General features: G+C 35.7%; 1 protein-coding gene across 1 annotated transcript in view; it reads left to right on the forward strand.

Annotated features, from left to right (window-relative positions):
* The first annotated feature begins 1120 nt into the window (after positions 1 to 1120).
* LOC120779132 overlaps positions 1121 to 17413 on the forward strand; it is a 201335-nt gene continuing 185042 nt past the window's right edge. Inside the window, exon 1 of the mRNA XM_040111339.1 lies at positions 1121 to 1187. The gene's annotated coding sequence lies outside the window, so the exon portion shown is untranslated. The remainder of the gene's footprint in view (positions 1188 to 17413) is intronic.

Below are 17413 nucleotides of genomic sequence, written 5' to 3' on the forward strand. Positions count from 1 at the left end.
AAATGAACTGAGGCCACAATACATTTTGGGGCACTTATAACCTGAAAATATTATATCACTATGAGATAAAGTAAAATTTAGCAAACAAAAAGATGAAGTTAATGCATGAGCTTCAAAACCCTTTCAAAAGGTGAAAAATAAAGTGGAATGCAAAAGGGTTATGCACGCGTAAAGTGGCACAGTTTTCGGTAAACAATTCTTATACTTATACATGCAAGTCCGGAGACACACATATAAAGTTACAATTTGTGCTGAATATCATTTTCCCCACTAAATACTACAAAACTGTTATACCACTCAAAATCGAGAGAGAAGCAGTGCAAACGAAAGAGAGCGCTCATAACAAACTGAGTGTGTGCCATGGATGCTGAACGACGCGGCGTATGAGCAACATCGAATAAACTGAGCGCATTCGGTTTCTCAAGAGAAAGAGAGGGAGCGCGAAAACACTGACCTAACACACATTTCCGATGCCAACGCGCAGTGGCGAGACATATCAAGGGTCGGTTGTGCTTTGCACTTTTCTGCACATAAAATGACAATTTCGAATTCGAAAAATTGCGCTATGTCAAAATATTCGCATTTTCACAACGAAATGCAGCGCTGTGCCACGCTGAGAGTATGCTGGCATGCATTTCGGAAATAACAAAACCAAAAACAATACAGGTGTTTAACGAGTTTGCAGCTGCTTGGATTTGCTACGTCAGTAGAAACGTTTTGTTAGTTGCGTCGAGCGGCGGTTGAATTAGCGGCATTGCATTTCGTTGCAACAATGACGTGTGTAAGCAATATGTGCACTTTTGACGAATAAATTTACGCGCGTGTAGCAAATGTATTGATGTAATTTAGGCAAGAAATACGGAGAAAATTTGCTTGAAGTTGTTGTGGCAGGCGAAATAGTTAAGTTGAAAAAAAAATTTAATGATATAAAAGAAAATGGGAACGAAAATATAAATTCTGATGAACTGAAAAATTGTTGGCAACAAAATTTTACCAAAAACTTTACTCAAGAAAAAGTATGTTAAAAAAGAATACTAAGTTGAAGCGCAAAATAATGAAATAAAAAAAATTAAAAATTTTTAAAACTCTTTAAGGAGAAAAAAGACCGAATGGAGCCCCCGCGTGTGATTGTTTTAATAAACATACTTGATTTTTGCTGATAGTTAAGTTTAAACAACTCCTGAAAGGTAAGCTTTACAGCTCGTTTTAAATTTTTTACTTAAAAATTTCTTTTAAAAAACTTGGAGAAAAACCGATACATATTAAATATATATTTTTGTTAAATGCGTAACTTGCAAAACGCCAAATTTACTATATCTGTATGCATCAAGAACTCTATTTAAAAAAAAAAAAATGTTTTGGATGTAAACCAAAATGGCGCATAAAAACTTTTCAATAATTTAAAAAAAAAAATTAGAACTGTGTCAAACAGACAAGAACCCTTATCCAGTTACTTTAAAGCGCGGCTCAATATCAACAATCATGCTAGTTTTCTTTAAACTTCCTTTTTGTAGCTCTCATTGCACATTAAATCAGCAGCACTGCCAGCACTAAACAATTCCATGAAACAGAAAGCTGCATCTAGCACCATAATTCGGTTCGAAATAAGTAAATTGTGTTAGCAAAACTACAAATAAAGCAACATTTGTTGTTGTAGCAGTGGTGCTACAGCTGCTACTGCACCTTCAGGTTATAATTTCACTAGCAGAAACCGGCTTGCATGCTAACAGGCGCTTATTATGCTATTGCCTTTGCGCGCCACCTTCGCCAGCATCATCAGCAGTGCACATAGACACACATGTGTACACCCAACTATATTTAGTTGCTGTCACTTGCGCTGGGCTGCAGCGGCTGCCGCAGTTTGACGCCGCATTGCAGATGGTTTGTAACTTATACTCGTCTGTATATATAAATGCACGTTTACAAAATTATAGCTATGAAATTACCCGCGCATACGCACACATCTACAAGTGTGCGAACACTTCTATGACAAAATTCATTTGCACTGACGTAGTGGTACGTGCTTCATTTACGTAATTTTTTCATATTTAACTGCCGTAATTGTAGCTTTCGCCCCTTTCTACTACTTTCTACTGCCTTTTGCGCTTTTCTTTCATTTTTTTATGTTTCATATATGAATGTGTGCTGACACAGATTTTTGCTGCCATTAAAAGAGCAGAAACAAAAACGAAAAGTTATAATTTGAAAGCAACAAATACTTTTGGATACTTAAATGCGCGTATTTTATTCCAAAATTCATGAAAACATTTATATATAATAATTTTATGTTTGTATGCGTGTATTTTTGCTCATATACTCTCATATCCATACAATTCATTTAACGTTCCAAATTTCTCTATGGTTATGCACTGCGTATGAGTAACCCGCAACAGTTGCCGCAGCTGTTTCATGCTGATATGAGCTCATACGTGTTTGTATGTGTATGTGCTCATATTTATTTAGATGTTTAATAGCGTATATATTATATGTATACAGAGAGTATCCGCATTGTGGCATACGCTAATGAGCAGCAGCGAACTGTCAACGAACTGGATTTCACTGAACTTGGCTTTGTTGTTTTTCTGTGTCAAAGCATTTCGTTGCGCAAATAAAAATAAAATCAGAGTGTGCAAAAATAACTTTAAACAAATGATAGAGTACTTTTCCGAATTTTTCTGTGTCTCACAAAATAAGTTGGAAAATAAAGTCAGCAGCTAAAGAGCTTTTTAGCCGGATTTGCTATGTTTACAGGGTATTAGAAAATTTGATATTAATGATAAATTGTTGATTGCTGATGTACGGTTATTTCAATAATATTACGTTGATCTAGTGCGATCTTGAAGCATGCACATTAGTCAGATAATCTCTCTTCTTTAGCTTTCTATTTGTTTTATTTTAAAAATCTTTCTTTAGTGACTTACTATACTTATATCCAGTATTTTTTCATTTTCAATTAGTTTTTTATTAACATCACAAGAATACGGGACAAAAATAAAAAAGTTAAAATTTTTAAGAATTATCAGATGATAAAAAGGGGATTACAAAAAATTTGCATCTGTCCAATCCAATTTTTCAACCCTCCTAGCGAAAAATATAACCAAAAAAGATTATTAATTTAGAATTATGTCGCAGTATCTGGAACTACGGAGGAGTTTGCAAAAAAAAACATATTACGAAAATTCGATTGATTGGAAAAAAATCATCATTTATACCACCTTCTTTCTGGGTTTCGAGTTTTACAAAAAGAAGTAAAAGTTTAAATTTTGTGGCTATGTCTACTTACAGACATAAAGAAGTATATGAAGAATAATCTCTTTCAGATAATTTATTACCATCTGAGAAGTCGAGGCTATTGTTTTGAATAAGACTTTTTCAAAAAAATGCGTTTAAAGTTTCAGTTCTGGCCGAACCAGTTTGTCTGCAGGACCAGAAAATAGCTATACAATCTCTGAAAATAATAAATTGTGAAATATGTGAGTCTATTCTAGAATAGTTAAAGTTAGAAAATAAAATATTTTTTAGGAAAGATGAAAACAGCCTAAACCCTCTTAAAAAATGTCCATTCCTATCCGTTTTAAATTAGGCTACTCCTTTAAAAGGTCAATACAGTCTTAACTGTCATAAAAAATGTTTCTTTCTCTCAGGCCAAATTAAACTTTAGTTTGAGTGTATATAACACTTTATAGGGAAATATTGAAGCTATCAAGGCAATTTTTGCCTTTTCTAGTGGTGTGATGGGAAGAATGAATGTGAAAAAGTATGTGGCTTCGCCCTGAACAATACTGCATACTGAAGTTCGTGAATGGTGATAAAAAGGTTCACGGAAATTGTAAATGAATGGCAAAATATTTCATCAATATTTATTTTTCCACCCTCAAAGAAGTTCCCACCAGATGGAATACATGATTTTTACAGTCTTCGACACACTTTTCATAAGTACTTTTGGGGATGGCCTTCAGCGAATTTTGTTTTATCTCTTCAATCGTCTGAAAACGTGTTTCACAGAGCGAAAATTTCAGTTTGGGGAACAAACACAAATCACACGGAGCCGAAGCTGGTGAATATGGTGGTTGATCGATGATATTCATTGCGTTTTTGGCTTTAATTTCGATCACAATCGTGGTTAGATGCGATGGTGCTTTATCACCGTGTAAAACTCATGAATTGTTTTCCTATAATTCCGGTCATTTTCGATGGAAGTTCTCACGCAAACGCCTCAATATGGCCAAACAAAACTCCTTAATGACTGTCAGTTCCTCCCTGAACAAATTCATGATCCACTAAACCACGAATATGGAAAAAAACTTTGAGTATCACTTTAATTTTTGAGCGACTTTGCTGTGTTTTTTTTTTTTGGTTTCAGCTCGTTTTTTCTCTTCATTACGATGATTGTTGACTTGTTTGAACGTCAAACTCATAAATCTATGTCTCATCGGCAGCTATAATGCTTTCCACGAATGTGGGATTGGAATTTTTACGATCAAGCATGTCCAAAGAGACCTGTTTATAGTACTCTTTTCGGAAAAAAAATCAGCTTTATGGGAACGAGTCAAAAAAGAACACGTGTCATACCCAAAATATCCACAAAAATCATTCGAACGGACTCGCAAGAGCTGTCGAGTTCGCTCGCCATCTCTCTAATACTTGCCTGACGATGTTCAATCATCATATCCTTCACTTTTTAATATTCTCATCATGATAAGGTCGAAGGTCGTCCAGAACGAGACATGTTTTCAACGATCTATCAACCATCTTCGAAGGCTGTGTTCCACTCGTAGGCTTGTGCTTTTGATAAAACTGAATCACCGTGAGCCATTTCCAACATTCGCCACGATTCTGCAGTCCAAATTTGGTTAGAAATACAGAATTTAAGACAAATTCTTTGTTCGATATTCTTATCGGTTATAAAAATCGCAACGCACTGCTGAGGTGTGCCGACATAAGCAGCTATTCTAAATAAACTGGTTGACAGATCACGCTCATATTTGGCACAGTAATTGTGGGTAGTCGTACCAACTTAGCAAAATTCATGTGTTGGAAATATCATTTACACGGGAAATTTAAAATACGGGTACTTTTTTGTCACATTGTAAAATACGTGAAATAAAAGTAATGAATGAAATAAAAAATATATTCCATACAAGAACTTGATTTGTATGGATCAGTTTGTATGGCCGATATTTCTTATAGTGGCGGTACCAACAAATGAGCACTTCTTGGAGAGCCTTTACATTTACAAAAATGCGCTTTTGAAGTGTATTTTAACTTCGGTGCAACTAAAGTAAATGCCTAACTTCTTTTTTAATGAAATCGGAAGCTCTCTTATAATATTATAACATACCTGCGGTAACCTAAATTTATAAATACGTCCTTAAGCTGTTCGAAAGTTTCAACAAAAATTATTTTAAAGTTTTTAAAAGAAGGTTTTCGACATCATTGACGTATTATGCCTTACATTTAAATGAAACTCTGATGTTAAACTCAAGGGTATTCATCTGCAGCTGAACAATTTTCATGCTAAGAAAATCAGTGCTTAAAAAGTTTTTGTTTTAGCTGTAAAACAACTCTGAACAAATTCAATTTCCTTAAGATTTATTTCAAAAACTCACAAGGATTAAAATGACAAGTCCTATTTGTTTTTGTTTTTTGATACTACAGTAAAAGAAAATGAGTCAAAGCGGAATATAAAAGAAGTAACTTCACCCATGTTTGTATGTATGGTGATCTATATACCGTAGGCAGCAGCCGAAAAGAAACATTGATGAAGCTGATGTCGCCTAAGACAGCCAATCAGACAGACCGACGGGCGAGCAGCAGGTGACTGAATGCAATATCCTGCACACTTTCGGCGGGCAGCGTAGAAAAAAATAAGAAAAACATTTGCAAATGAAATGAAATTCAATACACTAGAAAGCGCACAAAGTGAAAATGTAGAAATTAGGCAAGGTAATTTGGTAAGGAACACGCGCAGAGCAATGTGAGCAAGAACAATTTTAAATTGCGATAGACGCGCGCTAATAAATTAAAGCTTTCACCACGACGAGAAAAAGTTTCCGAACGAAACGACAAATTGTTAAAGCGTTATATATCATAGAAGTATGCCAGCATCCGCAGGGGCGCGTGTGAGGTATTTTAATTTTTTTTCACCCTCACGCGAAACGCAAACGCGCTTAAATGGCGAAACTTTTCTACTTTTCTTACGCGCTGGGAGGGAGAAGGGCGAGGCGCTTATGCGTTTTACTTAAGTGCCATTTGTAGCTGTTTTTGGCAGACATTTCCGTTAAAACACCTTTATAACAATTTGCCACAAACTTCACTAGATACACATATGTATGTGTGTATATGTCCACAAATGTCTGCCTCACAGGCGAAGGAATGCCTGCATCTGTCTACAAATCCGCTGCTTCGGCGGATTATGTATAGGCAACGTATCATGAACAATTTGTGTTTTATTGTAAGCAGCAACTTTTAAACTGTCGCTATATGCCAAACTCGCATTTTAAGTGTTATTGCTGGCAAAGCCAGTGCCAAGAGCGCGTCCGTGCTACCGTACGCGTACTGGCGACCGAAGCAGCCAAGTGCTGCCAAAAAATCTCTTATGCCCAATGCCGGTGCACGTTTTAAAGAAAATGCAATTGCTACATGTCTACAGATATAAACATTTGCTCTGGTGTGATAGTACACTACAGCACAAAAAAATAGCCACACTTTGGAATTTTCATTTCTCTAAAACCAACGAAATTTTTCTCCTTATAAATGCAAGTAGCAAGTTGCGATGCTTATTTTAATGACTTTATATTTTATCAAACATCTCACACTAGGAACGTTTCTGGATCTAAATGATAATGTCGCTTCCATATCTTACAAAAATTGCCAATTTTTAAGTAATTATTGTATTTTTTTAGAAAAGGATGACTTGGAAGTATCCCACAGATGTTTTGCTCTGGGTTTTGCAAATTTAACTGTTATGAATATATGTACATATGTTCTTAAATAATAAGTACCATAAGACTCAATTATAATTCTCCAAAACATATGAACACTTCGCGAACGATGAATTGAAGAAAGTTGTTTGGTCCGATCAAACGAAAATCAATCGATTATTATCAAAAGGGCGCGTATGGATATGGATTGACTAACAGCGATTACGCACTGCAAGATCGCAAAATGTGCGAAAAAATTAAAATTCGAGGTGGATCGCTGATGGCTTGGTGATTTTTTCGCGGAAATGTGTTAGAATTCGCCGGATTGCGGGTACAATACGTGCCACAGAATAAATTGATATCCTGGAGTACACATCTTTTCCAAGTCTAGATACATTCAGATCATGGACAAAGATATATTTTCAAGCAGAATAACATTCCGAAAAATTCCGTAAAAGTTACTAAAGGGTGTGGTTTGTCGATAATGACAGCAAATGGTTCTAGTGACCCGTGAATCCTCAGATTTGTACCTCTTTGTTAACTCTTAGTACATTTTTAATAGAATTTTTTTCTGGAAGGTATGCTCCAAAGGCTGTAAGTAAATTGTGGGAGCGAACCTTCGTGCATAGCTAAATACAAGTCTTAGCTTATAGAGAATTTTATAAAAACATAGTATGACAAAAATTATGGAATAAGTAAAAGAAGTCGTCTGGTGACCGAACTTTTCAGTCAATGGGCAAAAGTGTTCACACTGATATCTTTATCTGTATTTTTAATTCATTAAGTTTTCGTTTATGAATCCAGTAACTGCTTTAGAAAGCAAATTTAATATCCTTTTGAATGTATTTATAATTTTTCATATGTATAGCTACTAGTAAAATTTCTAAGCTTTAAGATAAATGCTCGAAATCTCGTGAACAGTTTTGTTTTTTACTCTACTAGCTCGAATTTCAAAACGAATATTTCTCAAAGCGCAAGACGAAAGAATCACTATTTTTCCTGGGAACTCAGGAAGCACTAATTGAGCGACTCGCTTCCATTGTACTGATAGCGGTTCTAGGATGCCTTTCCTTGCTAGCTCATCAGCTTTACAATTTCCAGCGATTCTTTTGTGATCTGGCACCCATACCAGCCTTATCACAAAGACACTCGATGCTATTGAGAGCGAGTTTAGGCATTCCTTGACCAACACTGAATGCACTGTTAATGAGTTCAAGGCTAGTATCTCCGCTGAAGTTTGTAACACATAGAAGGAAGCGTCGGAGACCCAAGGAAGGAAGCGTCGGAGACCCTATAAAGTATGTATATAAATGATCAGTATGTTAAGCTGAGTCGATTTAGCCATGTCCGTCTGTCTGTCCGTCCGTCTGTCCGTCTGTCTGTACATATACGAACTTGTACTCCTCAGGTTTTAAGATATCGTTTTGAAATTTTGCAAACGTCATTTTCACTTCAAAAAGCTGCTCATTTGTCGGAGCGCCAATATCGAACCACTACAAACCGAACGATCGCAATCATTCGCATTTTACGTGGTACCTTCACCAAATTTGACATGGATTACTGCTTAAGAAAATAATATAATCTAAGAAAAAATTGTTCAGATCGGATTACTATAGCATATAACTTCCACACAAACTACACACATAGTTAATAAAAGAAATGCACCGTGAAGGGTATATTAGCTTCGGTGCAGCCAAAGTTAACAATTTTTTTGTTTTGTTTTTCATTATTTCATCTTATTTTATTATAAATTCCTTTTAAAAAACATTGCTGTAAGATTAAGAATCCATTTCCAGCCTGCAACCATTTTCTTGAGCAGTAGTGTATACACGTGTATGAGTACAGTTATTTCACCACAAACGATGGGTTTTGTATCACAGTAACTTTAGCCGCATATGCCGTTGTACCGCAGTCGCAGCCGCTAGCGGAAAAATATTATTTCTTACATTTCGTAATAAGCCACTGCAATAAGCACTCATATCTGAGGACTCCTTTGCTATTTATGTGCACATTATGAGTATAAAGCAGAGTAGCGCAACACAACCAAATGTGTGTATGATTTTAAGAAGACGTTAAAGTCATAGATAAAGGTACATTCTCTAGCTTAACTCTTACCTACTGGCGGCGGGAATGGGATTTTTTTGCTAAAAAAGTAGAGCATATGCTATGTATAAAACATGAAGTAGAAAGGATACGTTGCGTTTGTATCCTTACTGTATACTATTTCAGCGTATAAAGAGGTAGTTTTGCCCACAGCTTGTAAAAATTTCACAGCAGGTTAGCAGCTTGACACCACCTTGGTGACTACATATGCTAAAGCCACAAAGAACCTCTGTACTTTGGCAGGACCATAAGTAATGAAATGTATGCTTTAATATTATATCTCCGAAATATTCGGTGTGACTTATAAATTTACGTTTTAGATATTAATCTATAGTTTGTGAAACAATTTTTCAGAATATTAATAGCTATTGCTAATCAAATTATATTATAATAAATATTTATATATTTTTGGCGATACTCTTTTTGAATTAGTTGCTTCCTTCTATTAAAATGGTTACTTAGTCTGTTTCTTTTAAGCGTAGTACATAAGTGCGAAAGGGGTTTTGAGACCTAGTAAGTAATATTATATTGCAAACTTGATATTAAACTCAGACAAATATGATGTCTTAAAGAAACCCCTCCAAAAGTCACCCTTATAATAACAATGATGCAAATTCGATTAGACCAGTTATTCCGCACCAAGACATCAAACACTTCTTCAGACTCTTACTTTGATATATACATATATATGTACCAGATGTTTCCATATAGCCATACCAAAATTAATTAGAGTTGAACTTTTTTCAGTATTTTATCGAACCCATTTTGCTTATCATAGAATATCCAGTTATGTATATTACATACACATTTTATGACTTCGCAAATTCATTAATGATTTCCGACGTTACGATCTTGAAGTAAATAACGTGCAGTGAAATAGTGTTTCGTTGAATTGAGAAATATACTTGTATGCTTTATACGGTACTTTCAGCGGAGACACCTTAGACAGATGACAAAAATTGTAATACAAGCTCGATATAATGTTTGTTAAAAAAACAATATTTCGCCAAAACTCTAGAATGCGAGTGGTGACTATACTCCTTATCTCTCCGATTGTAAGGCGGTGGTATTAGCCTTGAACTTGCTGAAAATTCTGGTTAAAAGACGTCAAGACTCCTTACTAGTGTGATCAAATTGAAATTGTGATTTTGTAATTTCTACTTCGATGTTTTTCGAATCGGTAAATCTTTTCTTCTATAGGTTGATGGTACTGTTAGTGATATCTATGCCAAATTTCACGTCAAAACATTCATTACTATTTGAGATACGCGTCGTTTTGTGAGGCTCGAAAAGTGAATTCTTCGATTTTTACTATGTCCGAATTTATTGAAGAAAGAAGTGCGATAATGCACCACCTCACACGGCACATTTTCAACTAACATCGTTCGGCAACCACGACATAAGTCTGATTTATCTTCGGGTAACTTCTGGCTATTCAGCAAATTCATATGACCACTCCAAGGAATCGGAGAAGGCTCTGATGGCCATCACGACGGAGGATTTTTCCAAGTGCTATGATAGCTAGAAAATTCGTTGGCGTAAGGGGATTGCAGCGGGGGGATTAATTTAAAGGAAATGAAATGGACAAAATTCACCTTTCAATTTAATATCTGGGATCGAATTACAAAATTTTTAGACTAAAAGGTACTTTAGTCTCACTAGCTACAGAATAGAAGCTCCATTGGCTTTTTTCCGTACACTACTGGATGGTTGGGGCTCAAACCAATTCTATAAACGTTGGTCAACTTCTAACAACTAGGCTGTCTCTAAGTGTTTTGGCCCAGAATAAATCGTAAGAGGTCTAGCTCTGTGACCTCAGCGAAGTTACCTTTCCTTCAGAAGTAATACTTTCAGACATTCAGCGAAATAGCGGAAACAGAAATAAATCAACTAAACAGATTTGCGGTAGATTAAATATGCTTTGTGGGGAGCTGATATCCAACTACAGGACTTTTTATACGGCTTCACAAGGAATGGTACACAGCACTCTAATCATGCCATCGTAAGAGATCAGCGATATAGACTACCCGAACTCTGGTTTTAACAACCTCTTACACAACTCGCTAAGATCACGCGTTTTTCTTCACAATCAGAAGATTTACGGAATATAATAAGAATAAAAAAGATTAGAGGTACCGCTAAGTATAGGTTTAAGGTACAACTCAGAAAATAATAAACATATAAGATTTTATCAATCTCATTAATTTAATTAAAAGTCTGATTAATTTAAAACTTAAACGAGCAGGTGTAAAACGGAAGAAGGAAAATACAGGAAAACGCTTCTCCCGTTCTAAAGAATTAAAATTAAAAAAACAGCGTAAAGAAAAGTTCGAAACTTAATATAGTTAGTTAGTTAAGTTTAGAAGCAATTGTTTAAGTAATTGGCAGTGCTCTTTTTCCGGAAATACTTTAAATTATAAATATAAAATCGACACCAAAAACACCGCCGAAAACTTAAAGCAGACAACTGCGTATCATCATCAAGCTTTTACCCAAACTCTGAGAAAGCCTTAAATTCCTAGAAATGACAAAAAAACACTGTGTTGTGTACCAAGAAACATAAATCCCGAAATTGTATGCGCTTCTGGCTAATATTGACACGTCAACGCAGTTTGTTAGCGAACCGTACGTCTTTTTTTCAGCCACGCTCCCTTGCAGGCGCTTTTGGCTGCCAAAGATGAAAGTCAAAGCCAATACAAGGTAAAGCCAATCACATTCCCAATAAGCCAGTTAAAGGCAACGTTCGTGTCGTCAGTCAATGTTTGTCAGCGCGACAGGCAGCAGCTGGAAGCCGCCAATGTTGCTGGTAAACAAATGACAGCAAACAGACGACGCACAGACACACTGACGCACTAACACACGCGAAAGCGCGCGATACAGATATAGCGACAATATTTGTTATTTGAAATTTGAAACCATAAAGCAGTTATGCGGCAGGTTCGGGGACTTGGCAGCGCGAGTGAAGGGAAGCCGCGGTGTGAGAACTTGACGAAAAGAAACGCTTTAGTGGCCCATTTGAGACGCAAGCCAAGCAGTGAACGTGCCGAGTTGGCAATTTTAGTGCACTGCAAAGTGCCACACACACACATACACACACGCATATGCTTGAAGATGGCGGTATGCAGAAATGTCGCCATATTTCAACGGAATTTTTTGCTTTCAACACTTTAATGTGCATATATATATATATTTTTAACTCAAGAGCCGGCGGCATCAGCGGCGTCTCATTCTCACCTTTTCTACGCACATACATACATATGCATACCAACAATATGCACCTGTTTTTATTACAGTTACTTCGTCAGCCTATTTTTCGCACAATGATTTTTCCACTCTGCCTTGCCGCCGAGACGCCTCAGGAAGCATTGATGTCGCCTTTGTTTTGCGCCTTTTGTTTGCCGTCACTTTGCATATTTCGATATTTGTTTGCTTGCGGCTTTTACCGTTGTTTTCTGGCCAGGTTATTGCTGTTTTTCTTCTGACATTGTGTTGTTGCTGGGCATGCTATTGTTGTTGCTGCAATGAGGAAATCAAAAATCGCATTTTTTGATGGATTGCCTAGCCTTATTTTCACTCATACAGGCGTTTCATACACTTTCTTCCACTTCGCTTTGGTGCACTTTTTTGGACTCTGTTCGAATAATTCTATTTTTAGGTGGACTCGTTTATTGTTAACACATCAGAAGGAGATTTTTTCTTGATTGGGTATTTTTGGGTATTTATTTGGGACGCCTTTATTCTATTTCAGTAATCGAGTTTATTTAGGAAATTATAAATACAGAATTGTGTCAGTTCGTGTCTCACGCATTTGCAAAATTTTGTTAGGTGAAAAAGTAAAAAAGGAAAATGTTAGTCTAATATTAATTACACTGTATAGCACTCGACTGGGCGTTGGGTCATATTAATTGTTTGCGAGAGAATGAATCAGAAGCACAGAAAAGAAAAAAGATAAAATCCGCTTTTCGAGGTTAGTGAACAAAGTCGAAATATTTGCTTTAAAATTTCGAAATTGAGCTAAGAAGTGTAAAAATTAAGACATCATCGACGTTTATCTCTCTTGCAAAATAATTTTATTTGTTTGTGAGATGCTCTTAGGGGTCAAGGTTTTGTCTTCAAAAAAAAAAAAAAAAAATATTAGTAATATAAATACATTAAAAAATAAATATTTCCAAACGTACTAGACTCAATTTTTAAAGTTTTATATATTTTTTGGCAAGTGGTCATCGTAAATATTTTACACAGTCCAATACTAATTCTGGTTACCTAAAACATTCAGACTCCAAATAAAATGTGTATAGTAAGTTCAGCAGAATTGCGCACACATCTTTGAACAAACACTTAACTCACCTATCCAAAATTTTAATTGGAAAATCTGTGTCAAAATTATTTTATCATTTCCCTCATCTCAAGGCCAAAAGCTGTTAAATTAAATTGTTCTTTCCATTACACAAAAAGTATATGTCTGAGCTTTGCCACAAGTGTTCTGAGACATACATATCTACATATATATAGAGCCTTGCTGTCTCCCTGTGAAGTAATGTCCTTCTTAATTTTAGCGCACGTATTAACTTTTTAAATTAAAAACTTTGTCACTTACGTTTATCCTTGATTTCACGTGGAAAGTTGCGCCCGAGCAAAGGAAACTGAAAGGGGCAACTTAGCGAAACCCAACATACGAATTGCACATAGGTGTATATATATATATGTACATATACATACATATATATAGATATGTAATAAATGCGTGTCCCAGTATTGTACACTTATTCGGTAGAACTTGAGTGGGATCATTAATTATTGTTGTCGCTTTCTTCGAGGCATATGGAGTCATATTCGTTTTGCAGTTATCGATAGCACCTACATGCAAGTATATAATAGGAAAGGTATTTCAAAACGCCTTATGTCATAAGCCCGATAGTAAAATGGTTTAAATGATCCGTTTAAGTTATTGCCCGAGCAGTGTTAATATTTATGACCTCAAGGTCATCACTTCATATTTAATGAGCCACTAGCAGCAAACAATTATATACATTGAAATATATTAGATGAAAACATGAAGAATGACATCTATTCCCGCTTAATTTCGTTTTTTGCAATCTTTTCACGAATCTCCGGTTATTATATATTTTGGAAAATTTCTTGTTAGATGGCACTGATACACAACTGATCTGTATAATTTTGGTTCATTGTTGACCTATGGCATTATATAATATATGTATTGACAGAAATGTAATGAATGATGACTAATATTAGCAGCTTCTTGGTGAAGAATTTCTGGTCGATATCCCAAATATTGAAGAACTTTTTATCGTATTTACAGATTAATTGATTGATTGGTAAACAAGGTATCACCGCGATCTTAGATCTATTGCACCCTCTACTAAATCACTTAGCCCCAGTATATTGATAAAGTCCAATATGGTGCTGGTAGCTTGTGAAGTGATGTGATTCCTACATGGAGCCAAGGCACTTTAACCTGCGTCTGCTAACTTTTATGCAGTCATTTAGGAAGTGTCTTGGTGTTTCAGGCTCCATGTCGCAGAACCGCCAATTTACGCAAGAAGATAGGCGCATGTTATGTAAGTGCTCCTTCAACTTGCAGTGAACAGTGTAGAATGCGATCAGTAGTCTGAGTTTATCCCTAGGGAGGTTAATTGCATAATTAAACCTACTGAGGTTATAACGCCTCTTTAACAACCTGGCATTTCGCATGCCTTGTAGTAGTTGCCAATGCCTATCTCTGCTTTATCTTTCTTCCATGCGGAGAAGCTCCTTTATGGTACCGGGACCCACCCCAGTGAAGAGTTCAGGTCCTACCATGTTAGTGGACGCTGCGGAGTGGGCGAGCTCATCAGCCAGTTCATTCCCGTCTATAACTATGTGACTGGGCACACAAATGAGCTGCACTTTGTTACGTTCCACTAGGTTATTCAGCCGTTCTGCACCTGTACCGACTTGATTACATAGAAGGAGATTGCCTTAAGTGTCGCTTGACTATAGCTAAACATGGTTATACGTTCATTGCGATAGTTGCGGTAGGTGGTTGATGGTCTCTATGGGTCGTGCTTATGCCTTAAAAATACTCGGAAAACTTGCCATACATAGATATGGAGATTTTCTCCTCCGACGTTTTCGAGTTGTCAGTGTATCATTTGATTGCACTATCCACAAGCAGTAGCTCAAGAGTTGATCCATTCCATTCAATCTAGCTGTCACGGGTAACATTAAACCCTTTTGGGTTAATTCACTCCAAGGGACAGGAGAAGGGAATTGTACCACTTAACTCTTTCATCCGCTGGGAAAAGATTACTTTACCTCTGTCACACCCTTCTGCTGTTATTTGTAGTAAAGTGTACTAACGAGTCGTTGCAGCTTCGATAGTTTGAGCCCTACTGATGTTTCCGAAGATTTTGAGGCCCGGGCCACCGCTTCATACATGATTATCGGTCGCACGATCATGGTGTACAACCACCTAACGTTCTTGAGTTCAAGCACAGACCTACGTCTCGTGAACGGAATGATGGCCGTCTTAGGGGTTTAAACCTGTTTGTATATACAGACAGGCATGGCGAAATCGACTCAGCTTGTCACGCTGATTATTTAGATATATTTTTTTATAGGATCTCTGACGTTCCAGGATGTTACAAGCATTGTGTCAAACTTAAAATAGCCTGTGCAGAATATAATGAATATTGGCTTTAATATATAGAGAAGTTATGAATGTGTTGGAATCAAAACGATTTGCTTTTCATAAGAAAAAAAGCTTTTTTAATCCCTTTGAACGGAGTAACAAGTAAGAAAAAATTTTAGTGAAAAATGTATGACTTATGAATTTAACTTCCTTTTTGCACTAATCGAACACTAATTGTATTTCAACTATATATTTGTAGTAATTTTGGACATATTGAACTTTTGTTTGGTAGATTGAGTTGTTAGCAGTTGCTCAATTGCATTTGAATTGAAGTTGTTGAATTGTTGTTTCAATGTCTTTTAATCGTCTATTATTAACTATATTTCTGGGAAATATGATAAGAAGTTCTGACACAAAAATACACTCCCGGGAACCATAATCAAAATACCTTACTTACATACTTATTTATTTATATTATCACCTTATGCACGAAATTTACTAAACTTTTATTTTCAAATGTCGCAATAAAGTTATAACTATTCCCTGCAACAAATGTAAGCTTTTGATTATAAATTAAAAGTCTTCTTGCAGTGAAAAATCGCACACACTTCTAGGTTCATATACATATCTGTATATATGTTTACATGTAAGTTCACTGATGTACATACATATATAGTCTCTCGGTAAAATACTTTCTTAATCACTGCAAGTTAGCAAATGTCTCCGTAGCAAGCGGTGATCCATCAAAATAAGAAATCTACAGTTGCATAAGTGAGATTAAAGATTGATGTACGTGACGTATGAGTAATTTCAGCTGAGTGCTGAGCTTCGCTTTATGACGCATAAATTACATAATTGTTTTCTACAAAATGTTGAGGAGTTGGATAAAGGATAAACTACTGAAATTAAAGTACTGTCGTAAGCTTGAGTGGAAAGAAGTTAGGGTTCAGTAGTAAAATTGATGTAGTTGCGTTAAAAGATATTTTCTAGTTTTACAAGTTTGTCGTTTTTCGAGTTAGTATTGAAACATTTGTATGACTGACGATTAGTTAATCAAATTGAACACTTTTAAAACAGTAGTAATTAAGATTTTTATGACTTACGGTATCCTCGAATTCATGACGTTGAGTGTTGAGGTAGTGAAAGATTTGAATATTTTTCCAAAAAATACAAATGTTTATATACTTTTAAATTGAAGTCCGGAAAAATCTTTAAAAAATTCGGTTTTAATAATTTTAGTTTTAGTGAAAATTTTGTTATCAAGTTGGCTAAGAGGGTAGTTTTAGCAAACCACAGCCGTCCCTTTTTTATTAAAAATCTACTGATAAGGACTGCAGCAAACCTTTCAGCCAGTAGCAGAGCTTTGGAAGGTTACTATTAATGGTAGCTATCTTTTACTGACCTTGAGCAATTCATTACAGAGTACGACAGGTTATAACATTCGGTTCTTTGATTGAAAGAATTATCAGAAATAATGCTAAAAGTCGACAAATTCCTAATTTCAGAAAATAAATAGTCTCTGAAGTCAGTCCTCCGAAAATATTCGATGTGTATATAGAAAACAAGAGACCGATTTTATTTTTCCGCTAATCACAATTATTTCCTTATACTCATAATTAACTCTTAGTGAGACATAGAGTATTTAAGCTCGGTTTTTTATAAAAGAAAATGCTCTAGATTTTTCTTCTTGTAAATTTTTATTTAATTTTTAAATTAGAAATGAATGTGAAATATTTCAACCTGCTTATAACATATA

The sequence above is a fragment of the Bactrocera tryoni genome, chromosome 1 (assembly GCF_016617805.1).
Source record: "Bactrocera tryoni isolate S06 chromosome 1, CSIRO_BtryS06_freeze2, whole genome shotgun sequence".
Taxonomy (NCBI): Eukaryota; Metazoa; Arthropoda; class Insecta; order Diptera; family Tephritidae; genus Bactrocera; species Bactrocera tryoni.